The following is a 13,996-nucleotide window of genomic DNA, read 5'->3' on the forward strand; positions in this document are numbered from 1 at the left end:
CCCGCTCTGTCTCTGATAGACTGTCTTGGACCTCCTCCAGGACCCTCTGCCCCGCCTCAACCATTTGCTGACAATCCTCGTCTTTTAAGCACGATCTTACCAGCTTCCACAACGGCATGGTCCCTGCTTTAAGTTTGCCATTCTGCTGTTCCCTAACTAGATCTCCTTTCAGTTTCTCCCAAGAGGCGATAGTTAATGACCCTGAGTATGCAGGCACTACGAGATCTATCTCTTTAACAAAGCCCTCTACAGTCTTAGTGGCGAATTTTAGGCCACACTGCCTCAAGACCGACTGTAAGGCAGTCACCACGGAGTGGAAGATTCCCATACTGCTCGCTGCCCTTTTATCTAACCATGCCTGACTGCGACTGAGAACCAGTCAGCAGTTCCAGCGGTGGAAGCAGTACGCAATCAAAAGAAAAAGAACGAGCCCCGTGAAAACATACAAAAGGGCCTCTAACTCTGGAGAAATTTCAAGACTGAACATACCCTACAGAGCCTTACGTGCCCCGCAGTTCTGAACCCGCCCTGCGAACGGAGGGTCTCCCTTGCGCTGGTGATGGTATGAAGTTCCCGGGTTCTCGGCGCCACTTGTTTTGAACTATTGTTCTCGCCAGCAAGAACACACTCGGACGACCAGATTCTTCTGCAGCAAAAGCTTTATTGCTTCTTCAGGAGGGAAGACCCAGAACCCAGAAAATGGTGCTGCTTATATAGCCCTCAGTGTGGCGTGTCAGCACCTGATTTGTTGCTTGCCCATCACCTCATTACTACACCCCAATATGGGCAGTGACTTGGTGTGAATTCACTCTCGCACCTGCGCACAAGGCTTGTTTACTAGTTAGGCACAGCAGAAGCCAGCACCATCTTGTAATGGCGATTGCTCACAGCCCTCCACACCCTGTAATTCTTTCAGATAGAAACAATTATGGGTCAGAAGTGTGACTGGGATGACGGGCCCAAAGTGGGATCCAGTTCATGGGGAGGTCGCAAGGCCTGACACTATTACTGAGGCTATGGAGTGCTCACAAAAAAGGATATATCATGACTGCCCTCTGAAAGACCCAACAAGCAGCTGAAAGAGTCAGATGCAGATATTTGCACCCAATCAATGGACAGAAGCAGCTGACCCCTGTTGTTGACTTAGGGAAGGCTGAAAGAAGCTGAGAAAAAGGTTGATCCTGTGGGAGGACCAGCAGTCTTAATTATTCTGTACCCCTGAAATCTTTCAAACTCTGGACCACCAGACAGAGAGCATACACCAGCTGATATGAGGCCCCCAACACACATACAGTAGAAGATTTTCAAGTCTGTGCATTCAGAGATGATGCACCTTACCCTCAAGAGACTGGAGGCCCCAGGGAGTTGAGGTCAGGTGGGGTTGGGGATGAGGATATCCATGTGGAGATGGGGTGGGGTGGGGAGAAGGTGTGGGATGTGGAACTATCAGACTGTAGATGGGAAGGGGCAGGAAATGGAATATGGAGTGTAGAAAATGAATTACAAACAACATTAAATTAAAAAAATAAAGTTAGTACATCATTCTCCTAGCTACTTGGAGGATTGAAGATAACAATGCCTACTTGACTTACATAAATTTTAAATTTTTGTAAGAAATTATTTTAACCTTAGTAGTCTGTCACCTTTCTGTTCTTACATGAAAATAGATACCAAAAACTGCAGTCTGCTGTACTAGAAAACCACAACAGCTGTTCCCAATTACCCATGAAGAACAGGATGTATAAACTGAAAAGGAAATGGACTTTTTTTTTCTTTGAGTTTAGTTTCTGTTTTAAGGAAGCAGGGGTTGGGACTAATTCTCTGGGACCCACAGAATTTATATAAATTTAAGACTTTCTAAAAAAAAGTTATTAACAATTTCAAATCCTGAATGATGTAATTTTAGTAAATAAAAGTCTGGGTTCAGAGTTTGCCTCCAGGGAGTGTTCTGACCCTGGGACTCAGGTGAGATCCCCATTTTCCCTTCAGTGTCTTTCTGAGGCAGGTCTGCACAGGACAGTGATGTGTCTCTCTGAGGTGGGTCCCCACAGGGGATTGCAGGCCACAGAAGCAACAGAGCTTCTTGGACGCAGTCCCTACTGGGCCTTCATCCTCAGCCAGGAGGTAGAGCTAATCCTTAGTCCTCTGTGTTCCTCAGAAAATTGGAAATAATACTACTGGAAGATCCAGCAATATCTCTCCTGGGCATATACCCAAAAGATGTTCCAACTGGGAATAAGTGCACATGCTCCACTATGTTCATAGTAGCCTTATTTATAATAGCCAGAAGCTGGAAAGAACCCAGACGCCCCTCAACAGAGGAATGGATACAGAAAATGTGGTACAACACCATGGTGTATTACTCAGCTACTTAAAACAATGAATTTATGAAATTCTTAGGCAAATGGGTGGATCTGGAGGATATCATCCTGAGTGAGGTAACCCAATCACAAAAGAACACACATGATATGCACTCACTGACAAATGGATATTAGCCCAGAAACCCAGAATACCCAAGATACGATTTGAAAAACAGATGAAACTCAAGAAGAAGGGAGACCAATGTGTGGATACTTAGATCCTTCTTAGAAGAGAGAACAAAATACCCATGGAATGAGTTACAGAGACAAATTTATGAGCAGAGACTGTCCCACCTGGGGATCCATCCCATAAACAACCACCAAACTCAGACACTATTGCAGATGCCAACAAGTGTTTGCTGACAGGATCCTGATATAGCTGTCTTCTGTGAGGCTCTGCCAGTACCTGGCAAATACAGAAGTGGATGATCACAGTCATCCATTGGACAGAGCACAAGGTCCCCAATGAAGGAGCTAGAGAAAGTACCCATGGAGCTGAAGGGGTTTACAGCCCCATAGGAGGAACAACAATATGAACTAACCAGTACCCCCAGAGTTCCCTGGGACTAAATCACCAAAGAAAACACATGGTGGGACTCATGTCTCTAGCTGCATATGTAGCAGAGGATGGCCTAGTCGGCCATCAATGGGAGGAGAGGCCCTTTGTCTTGCAAAGATACTATACCCCAGTATAGGGGAATGCCAGGGCCAGGAAGCAGGAGTGGATGGGTTGGGGAGCAAGGGGAGGGTGGGAGGCAATTTTTGGAGAGGAAACTAGGAAAGGGGATAGCAAATATGTAAATAAATGTAAATAAAGAAAATATCTAATTAAAAAAGTCTGAGTACAGACTTTCTGATCAGAAGAAGGGAAGAGAACGAAAAGAAAGAAGGAAAAAGACTGGGAAGAAGGAAGAAAGGAAAAGAAGGAAGAATAATGAGAATCCTCCAAGAAAGAGAGAGCACTTGAACTAAAAATGCATCCACTACTGACTCTGACTCATTATTGAGTCAGCACCGCTCACATCTGCGCCCTTTTTCAGGACTCACCTCACACTGAGGCTGGACCTCAGCAGTGGAAGCCAGTGAGTCTAGTGAGTCTGGTAAATGTATAGATTCCAAATCTTTTTACCTATTCATCCCAGGATGTTAAGTTCCACAAAGAAGTAAGAAAAAAAAAACTGACTAGATGCACCTAGAGGTTAAATCTGGTCCAAGTAAAGGGAATTAGTCTTGAATCTATTACATTCCAAACTCTCTGGAAAGTACTGACCTTCTAATTGGTCAATCAGTCTTTGCAGATATAGCATCACTTTTTAGGAGTTTCTGTTCACAGTGCACATATTAAGAAGTTAAATGACAGGTTAATGTGAATACCATCCTCACATTGCTGGTGTCTGTCTCTATATGGTGTCCAAAGATGAAATTATACTCTTTCCTTGGTCTGAATTGTCCAATATACTCTTAGGCCTAATTTTCCTGATATTATTTTAATATTCCTATGCCCCCACACACACAGTACTAATTCACCTCAATAAATTCATAGGCTAATATTCCTTCTACAGATAAAACATTTGGGTAGTGACAGACAGATGGTGCTATTCATGTGTCCACTTAAGTCCAAACTCATCCTCCATCTTCAATATAGAGTCAAAAACTACTTGTAAAATGAAGTCTTCCTAGACAACAACAACAACACACCATTTCTTTTTATTATTAGATATTTTCTCTATTTACATTTCAAATGTTATCTCCTTTCCTGGTTTCCCCTCCCCCTGCTCACCAACCTACCCACTCCAGCTTCCTGGTCCTGGCATTCCCCTACACTAGGGCATGGAGCCTTCACAGGACCAAGGTCCTCTCCTCCTATTGATGTCCAACAAGGCCATCCTCTGCTACATATTCAACTGGAGCAATGGGTCCCTCCATGTGTATACTCTTTGGTTGTTGGTTTGGTACCCCTGGGAGCTCTGGGGGTACTGGTTGTTTCATATTGTTGTTCCTTCTATGGGGCTGCAAACCCCTTCAGCTCCATGGGTCCTTTCTCTAGCTCCTCCATACAACATTTCTTTATATGGTATAGAGTATGAGATCAGGGCATGATCTAATCATAACACACTAAATATAATAAATATAAAAATATTGGCACCAGAAAGCTCTTGGACTCAAGACCAATAGCATGTAGCAGGAATGAACAAGAAACTCTGGGAAGAAATTCACTGTGACTCCTAATGAAAATTTCCACTCATAAAATGTCTTATTTTTTTCTAAGCACATTAAATATGCTCTAAAAAATAAGTTTATTTCTCTTTCAAGAATTATACAAAGATTTTGTAAATGCAATTTTAATCATCATTCCTCACTTATTATGGACACTATAGTACTTCTCTCCTCTTCTCTTCTGCCTTGTCAATATGTGAATCTTCTCAACACCTCTCTCCTACAAACAGACTTAGAGCAACCATGCGGCAGTGAACATTTAAAATAAGGCAATACTTTGAAGGTTTTGGAATTAAGAAGGCAACACATCTAGCTCAAAACAGATGGGTTACTTGAACAAGGCAGATTTCTAGGATATCACAGACATGAGAAAAAGATGGCCTGGTAACTAAGAAACAAAGATAGCTTCAAAATAGGAGATGCTTCTTAGTAAGGGCAAGATAGTCTGGAGGCTGTCTCCTGATATTTAGTCATTGTCCCCTTGGGTTTATTCAAGCCTACAGGGTCAATTTATGAGCTGAGCACCAAAATAGAAAGATGAAGAATCTTATAATGGCATGCACATAGAGTCTCATGAGTTTGTTGCAGAATCAAGAACATTGCAGTGTCTTCTGGAAATAAGACTTTAGCCACTAGTCCCAGACTTTCACAGACTTCCTCCAAAATTCAGCTTTGATTCTCCATGTATCCATGGATCTTGGCATTCCAGAGATTCTACAAAACATATGGAAGTCTCTCAACTGGTGAAAAGATCCATGCCCCTACCCTATACCTACCCTTCTCTATACATGGTTTGGGAGATGAAAAATCCCTTTTGACATTTAAGATACTTCTCTGAGCCTTAAACAAGAGAGCCAGGATCCTCCCTGACTCATATAATCATTAGAAGCTGGATGACCTCTCAGATACATGAGAATCAATGTTTACTCTAGAGGGTTTTTCAGATGGTAGGTACTGCACAGAGAGGCTAAGATTAACTACACAAAATTCAGTAAGGTCAATCAATGAAACAGGTTATTAAAGTCATTGTCACTAATGAGGCAGGACAAGATCTATGGAACAATTTAGTTCTCTGTCAACAAGAGGAATTAGTCCAAAAGTTTTCTCTTTCCATTGCTCATGAGTGGAGAATGAATAAGAGAAAATCTTCAAAGGATGCTATGGAGTTGAAGACAAAGTGTTATTGAACTTGTGTGTCACTACCTGTGCTCCAAGTCAGGCCTAAACAATCTTCTTAAATAAGCCAATAAAAAGAGCTAAATTAAATGTGGGAAACAGAAAAAGGGGTATGTATTCCATGGGGGCCATATTAGGAAAAAGGACAAAGAGATCCAGAAACCATCGTAAGTCACCCTCGGGGTCCTATAATAAGATTAAAGTTTCACTAGAGAGCCAAGGATATGCACATAAAGACAGTCCCAGTCAGGGTGTGGTCACTGAACCATCTTGTCTATACTTTAGTCTCACCCTGTAAAATGATCAGACAAGTTGTTAGAATTGTGTGAAATCTCTTTCTTTTTTATTAGATATTTTCTTTATTTACATTTCAAATGTTATCCCCTTTCCTAGATTCCCCTCCAAAACTCCCCTACTCCTTCCCCCCTCCCCCTGCTCCCCAACCCACCCACTCCCATTCTTAGTCCTGGCATTCCCCTATACTGGGGCATAGATCCTTCACCGGACCAAGGGCCTCTTCTCCCATTGATGACCAACTAGACCACCCTCTGCTACAAATATAGCTAGAGCCAAAAATTCCACAGTGTGTTTTCTTTGATTGGTGGTATAGTTTGAAATCTCTTTCTAAGAGACAAATTTCTCCTCTAGCTAGGGCCTTTTCCTTCTCCCAGCATGAAATTGCTGGGGCAACTCCCCATTTGTTTGGGCTCCACTGTTTCCATAATCTGAAAGTCACATGAGAGACACAATTCATTTATATCAAGTCTATTATAGAAGAAAATAGAGAAGATGTTCCAATATATGTTCCACGTAGAGAGGTTACAAGATATCCCTAGACTATATCAATTTGATCCAAACCTTAAAAAAAGAAATGCATGCTATTTTCCTGCACTGGAGCCTGGCCTAACATCAGACTGGAGGATAAACAGTGCCCTCTAATGGAAAATATTAACCATAGTATTATTTCCCTGTAACAGAACAGACACTCACTAATCAAGGTTTTCAGATTGTGTGTCTCTACCTCCACATAGGCTGACTGTGGGTATAGACTTTTGAAAGTAGGTCCTCAGCTACAAGCTAGTCAAAGATGATCTCAAGTTAGACATGTGTAAAAACAAATACTTCTATCAATTTGTTCTTCCTTTATCATGGGTGACAACTACCACATACTCTTGACCCTATAACATTTAAAAATCATCAGAAGGTGATCCTGCAAGATCAAGTGTTCTTCCTCTACAAACACTCTTAAAATAAATGATTTCTGCCTCTTGTCAACCCCCGTTACCAGTGCATACCAGGCATATGCAAAAATTCATCTGGACAAACCAGTATTGGTTATAGAAGAACAAATGAACAAGGAATGGCTATTAATGAATCTAAAGAAAGTGTGAAATAAATTATCATTGATCTCCGGATTTGCAAAATTCTACCCTTTCCATAGCCATTGACAGTTTTATCAGATGATCAGCCTTGTAGACAGTTCATTGTATGGTATAGTTCACCTATGCTCTGTAATTAAGCCCAATAAACACACTGATTTGACAAGTTGGGAATTGACAGAGCAGTACTTTGTACTTTAATTAGTGTCCTGTCTGAGATAAAAGAGAATTTGTCTATATCTTTCCAGGACTACTTAATGTAATACCTTAGTAAATTGTACTTCAATTAAAAATGGTGATGCTGTTGTTATCTTCATTACACGCTGACTTTTAATCCCCTGAGTATGTGTGCAAGGGTGAAATAGCTAGATTACATGAAAGTTCTATTTTTATTTTTTTAAAGGATCTTTTCTATTTATACCCATATAGAGTGAAATAATTACTGGCATTCATTATCACCAACAATACGTAAAGGTTCTATAACTGTGGTGACAAGAATAAAGATCATCAAAGGAAACAATTGTGCTCCCATCATTAGCTTGGTTATTTAACTACTGAAAGAGTTGTCTTTAAGAAATTGGCATTTCCATAGAAAAGTCATGCTTGGAGAAATAGGAGGAAAAACTGGTGTGGCCAAAAGAGGAACTTAAAGTCTGACAACTTATCAAACCACCGTGTAGGAAAGACGAGACCCCAGACAGTTATATGTAATGACAAGGGGTTCTGCTCTAGCAGACCTTCTCATGAATAATGCAATACCACAACCCCCCTATTACCTGGGCCCTGATAAATTCTTGTATGAGTGTAACTTTTAAGTATCTGTGTAGAATCTCCATTTGTCAAAAGAAATCACCAACTTGTTTCTAATATGCCATGTAGCCTGCTATACCTGGCTGTACTGAAGATCTCTGTCTCAGTGGGATTCCCTAACTCTTTCATGGTAAACCCACCTATTAGCTAGGCCAATGTGTATGGGTGAGACTGGCTACTGCCTCAAGTAAACCCTCTGCAGACCAGCCCTGAGCTGCTCCGGTCGTCCTCTGTAATGCTTAATTAGTTACTAAATCCAGCTCCATCCTTTGTAATGCTTAATTAGTTACTGAATAGGTAACTTTCTTACTGAATTCCAAGTTTATCAGCTTCAAGTATTTCCTGGGATGTTGGAACACTGGTGAAGGCTTAGCTATGTCAGAATTCAATCTTTAAAGGCACTTATAATAAAATAATACTAAAAGAGAGCATGTGAATCCATACACCAGACTAACACGGGAATAGGGTATGAGTATACGGGTTATGAGAATGCCAAAGTTCCAGGAGGTGAGTTTCTGTGAAACTCTTTGCCTCATGAGTGCTCCCAGGCCTCTCTGCCTGCCAAGCAAACTTCACTAGAGTGTGCATAGCAACCAGGGGAGAAATTTACCTTCCCAAGAGGGAATCTTGTCTCCTGGAAAAAGATTCACAACATGTTATTTGAACTTACTGAGAGATTTGGATCTGAGATTAAGGTAGGTGTAACCACATCTTGGTCAGACACATTAAACATTAGCTTCATTTCAGGACCTCAATAATAGCTGTAGGGGATGAGTCAGCTACATCTCTTAGTTTCTCTTCTTATATTTATTTCTTTTTTCTCTTTATTGGATATTTTATTTATTTGCATTTCAAATGTTATTCCCTCCAGAAGCCCCCTATCCCTTCTCCTCTCCCCCTGCTTTATGCAGGTGCTTCCCCACTCACCCACCCACCCCTGCCTCCATGCTCTGGTGTTCCCCTACACTGGGTCATCAAGTCTTTCCAGGATCAAGGGCCTCTCCTTCCACTGATGTCCAATAAGGCCATCCTCTGATACATATGCAGCCAGAGCCATGGGTCCCTCCATGTGTTTTCTTTGGTTGGTGGTTAAGTTCCTGGGAGCTCTGGGGGGGTTTGATTGGTTGATATTGTTGTTCTTCCTATGGACTGCAAACCCCTTCAACTCCTTCAGTCCTTTCCGTAACTCCTCCATTGGGGACCCCGTGCTCAGTCCAATGTTTGACTTTGAGCCTCCAATTCGGTATTTGTCAGGCTATGGCATAACCTCTTAGGAGACAGCTATATCAGGCTTCTGTCAGCAAGCACTTCTTGGCATCCACAATAGTGTGTAGGTTTTGGTGTCTGTATATGGGAGGGATCCCAGGTAGGGCAGTCTCTGAAATGACCTTTCCTTCAGTCTCTGCTCCACACTTTGTCTCCGTATTTCCTCCTGTGATTATTTTGTTCCCCCTTCTAAGAAGAACCGAAGCACCCACACTTTGGTCTCCTTTCTTCTTGAGCTTCACGTGGTCTGTGAATTGTATCTAGGGTATTTCAAGCTTTTGGGTTAATATCCACTTATCAGTGAGTGCGTACCTTGTGTGTTCTTTTGTGACTGGGCTGACTCACTCAGGATTATATTTTCTAATTCCATCCATTTGTCTAAGAATTTCATGAATTCATTGTTTTGAATAGCTGAGTAGTACTCCATTGTGTAACCACATTTTCTGTATCCATTCCTCTGTTGAAGGACATCTGGGTTCTTTCCAGCTTCTGGCTATTATAAATAAGGCTGCTATGCACATAGTGGAGCATGTGTCCTTATTACATGTTGGATCATCTTTTGGGTATATGCCCAGGAGTGGTATTGCTGGGTTCTCAGGCAGTACTATGTCTAATTTTATGAGGAACCACAAGACTGATTTCCACAATGGCTATACAGGCTTAACTGTCCCACAGCCCTCCTCTTCTTATTTTAACCACATTAAATAAATCTCCTATGTTCTGTTTTACTTTTATTAATTGGCTGATTTAACTGGCTTATCCAGGAGAGATGGCCAATGGTTTCATGCTGAGGACATGCTATCATTTTTCTGTGACAGCATGGATTTATTTCTGGGTCTTCTATGTACTACACATATGCTTTTGTGCCAATACCCTACTTATTTTGTTACTATGACTTAATAGTGCAATTGTACTATGATACCTTCAGCAAGTTTTCTTCTGTTCAGGATTGGTTTGACTTACTAAAGCCTTCTGCGCTTCTATAGGACTTTATGATTTTGTGTGTGTGTGTGTGTGTGTGTGTGTACGTGTGTATGTGTGTGTGTGTGTGTGTAATGTTCAAGATCACACAGATTGATTTTGAAAATTTGAAAATACTAATTACTCTAGTTCATGAACATGAAGTATCTTTCCATTGTTTAGTATTTTCTTTAATTTCTTTCTTCTTTGCTTTGAGGCACTGTTATTCCTGGGGACAGGTTGTATTGTTTCTAATGTTATTGTGGCTAGAATTATTTCTTTAACATTAGCACCAGCCTTTCTATATTGAAGCAATTATCATTTGGATACAAGCAATCCTTTAGGATTTTTTAGAATTATGCATTTTTAAAAAGAAAGGCAGAGGGAATGAGAGGCTGATTCTTATATGTTAATAGAGCACATTGTCTCCAATGCATTCACACACACACACACACATTTTATATCAGGTTTGGTAGGAATATGAATTTAACAAACAATATTTTCAAAGAAATGCAGAAATGAAGTGATAGAGTGTTGTTTGTTCAGAAACTGGGGAGGGGGGTTATTTTCACCCGTACTGTCTTAGAAATCAGGCTGAGTTTACAAAACCTAATCTCTGTAATTATCCATAGAAGTACCAAGATAGGAAAACAATATTTTCTGTGGTTACAGGAATGACAATCAAGATTTTCCTCAATGTGCTTGTTAATGAATGTTCCTATAAAGAAGGTTTCTCATTGAATCTTCTGCAAGGGTGATTTACTGATTAGAGCTGTAATGATTATGGAGATGTTGAAGTACTACAGGCCCAGGGCCAGATATACATTATCTTGGGCTATCTTTAGTACTCTAAATAGTCACTAATATTCTACCTTTATATATGATTTAAAGTGAAATTTTTGGAATGCATAAATTTAACTGACCATTGAATTGCACCAAACTAAAGGCTGAGGTTGTTATCAGATAGTAACAGCCTCTAGCAGCGATTTCTGAGATGTTCTTCAATGTATTTGAAGAGTCCCATGATTTGTGTTATATTTTTGTTGTGTTACTATAAAACTTCATGAAACTGTTATTACATTGGAACATGGAATTTAGCTTAAAGTGGATCTGTTACTTGGCCATTATTACTCATACTTATGCCCAGAATAAACTACATCCTGCTCTTTTGCAGTAAATTTTCTGTTTTCTGTCAACAGCAATGATGCCTAAATGTGGGAAAATCCCCAAAATAAACAACTTTTCATTGGAGGGGCCAGGTAATAATATGCATCCCCTCTATCCAAACTGCCAGTATTATCTCTTCAGGGATTTTGGTGAGAATGTTTTCTGTGGCTCACATCTTCCTTGATTTGGTCAACACTCAAAGAAATTTAACTATTTTCAGATTCATACCTCACCTAATATCCCCTGACCTTTTTGTTTCTTTACTTATCTCCAAGGAGAGCAAATTCCTTTTCCAAAGTGATGATACCTGTGGCTTAGTTTAAGATAAAAACAAAAGAAGATGACACATATTCCACTATATGCTTAAAAACCATAAAGGTTACTTTCCCACCAGGAAGCTCTCATCTCCATCTAGATATCTTAGCTTCTCTTTGAAGAGCTCTCTTTATCTTAAATATCATGTTTACACTTTCATTAAACCAATTTTTACTATATCAAAAGTCAAAAGTCTTATTGTGGCATAAGGTGGTTCTGGAAGAGTCTAGAGGAATTCTCCAGACTACTGTAGATGAAATGTGCAGAGTTACTATGCCTCTGTACCAACTATGGTTTCTAGGTGTTCATGCTAGAATTCATCTTGAAGCATTGTGGATAAGATTACCTGTTCATCACTCAGCTTATTCTCTTACTAAGTGTGGCTTGCAAGTTATCTTAGTTCCCACTTAGTGTTGGAAACTATCACTAGCACCAAATGTAGAAAGTCCCTAAACTCATCCAAACCCTATTCCTTTGTAGATAAAATAATACATCATTTTCTAGGGAACATCATCATAAAAGTTATTCTCCCAAGAGTCCTAAGTCACTGTCTAGCCTATTAGAAAGCATCCTGCGATACAGTGAAGGCTGCTTGAGAAAGCAGCACATTCAGGATTCAGATCCTATTGGGAATATTTGTATCTCCTAAATCATTCAAGGGACATTCTGTTCCTTACCTTTCCTTCATGTCTTCTCTGTTTTATGTAAAGTCAATTGCTTAGACAAAGGGAACTCTGCCAGCTTCCCACACCCATGATGTTCTGAGAAAGGAGTGGATGCCTATAGCTTTTAAGACCAAAATAGGTGAATGTACACTCAATAAATTTTAATTTCATGAGAGGCTAAAACCCCAGTTGTCTTTAGACATTATTCCAGATAGGCATTAGGATCTTTGCATGATAGAAACTTAGCATAATTTCCCCAAATTAATAGTGGATGGAATAATTTCTGATCTAGGGGACACTAGGGATGTCTAGAGCAAAACAGAGCTACGTAAGATTGGTGATGACCAGAAGCCAAGTAATTATGGTAAGATCATCATTATGTCATCCAGGGTAGGAGAGAGGTGAGATTGGTATGAGGCAGGAAGCTGCTAGCTGGCATGAGCATATGGATCTATTTATTTCCCCTTATTTCATTTAGATACAAAAGCAGGCATGAGAAATGGGGTTTCACTACAATTGAAAGAATAATTTTTTTAACCTAAAGTACTATTGAGAGTGGTAGATTTGTCTGTAGTGACATTTCATTCACAGATAGTTAGCTCTAAAAATAGAAAAGGATGTTGCCTTAATTCCACATAATAAGCTCAACCTTTGAATACTTTGCTCAGCCTTACTCATAGCATAAAGAGATAAGGATAGGTAAGATTTCTACATGTTTATTATACTGGGCACAACTAGACTGCACATAATTTTGTCTTGTCTGTCTATGGTAATTATTTCCACATGTTCTTTTTCTGTCCACAGAAAAAAAGTAAGTGACAGAACCTATGACCACTTCAATGTTTTATTTATTTGCATTGGATACAAAATCATATGTAATTAGGTGGTATATCCAATTAAAGTATGTGAATAAGTACATACTTATAAATGTGAGTGTTTGGGTTATTCATTAAATAGCTTGATAAATGCACACTGTCTATAAACATGGGTAGATTAAAGTTCTTAAAACCTAGTAAAATGGTATTTTAGAAATCCCTAAGTTTCCAAGTATTTTGGTTTGGGGACTTTTGTTTGTTTTTTCGTTGTTGTTTTAACACACATTTTCCAGTGGACTAACCCTCCACAACAGGCAACAGGCACACTGGTCTTTCTTTAAAGCTATCAAATTGTCTTTCCATCCTGCCTTTGTTCCAGGACGATTTACTTTAAGGGACTATGGGCTATTGGTGTCTCCAAGTGTTCCTTCTGGGTGATTCTAATCATAGGCAATGTCCACCAGCCAGGAAGAGATCATGCAAATACCTCCACTTAGTTTCTGTGAACCAGCTCTCTAGGAGAGGGAAATGACAAGGGGGGGGGGGCAGAAGGAGGGGGAGGGGGCGAGGGGTGCTGTGAGGGGGCATTGTCAGAAGTGGTGGCATGCCAAGGGATTGGGAAAAGTGTGAAGGGACAGGGCAGAGAGCACTGGGCTGTCTGATTAGAGGTTGGGTCCTGTGCTAACAGGAAGGAGTGGCTAAGACCTAAGTGGCTAAGAGAGGGAGGGGTGGGATGTTTGTGCCTCTAGGTCTCAGGCCTTAGAGGAAAATGGAAGGGCGTGGCTGGAGGCGGGGGAGGGGTGGAGTGGAATAGATTTAGCTGAGAGCCCTGCAAAGGTAAGATCCCTGAGCCTCAGCTCAAACCC

The sequence above is a fragment of the Mus caroli genome, unplaced genomic scaffold (genome assembly GCF_978045245.1).
Source record: "Mus caroli unplaced genomic scaffold, Mus_caroli_1 scaffold_6, whole genome shotgun sequence".
Taxonomy (NCBI): Eukaryota; Metazoa; Chordata; class Mammalia; order Rodentia; family Muridae; genus Mus; species Mus caroli.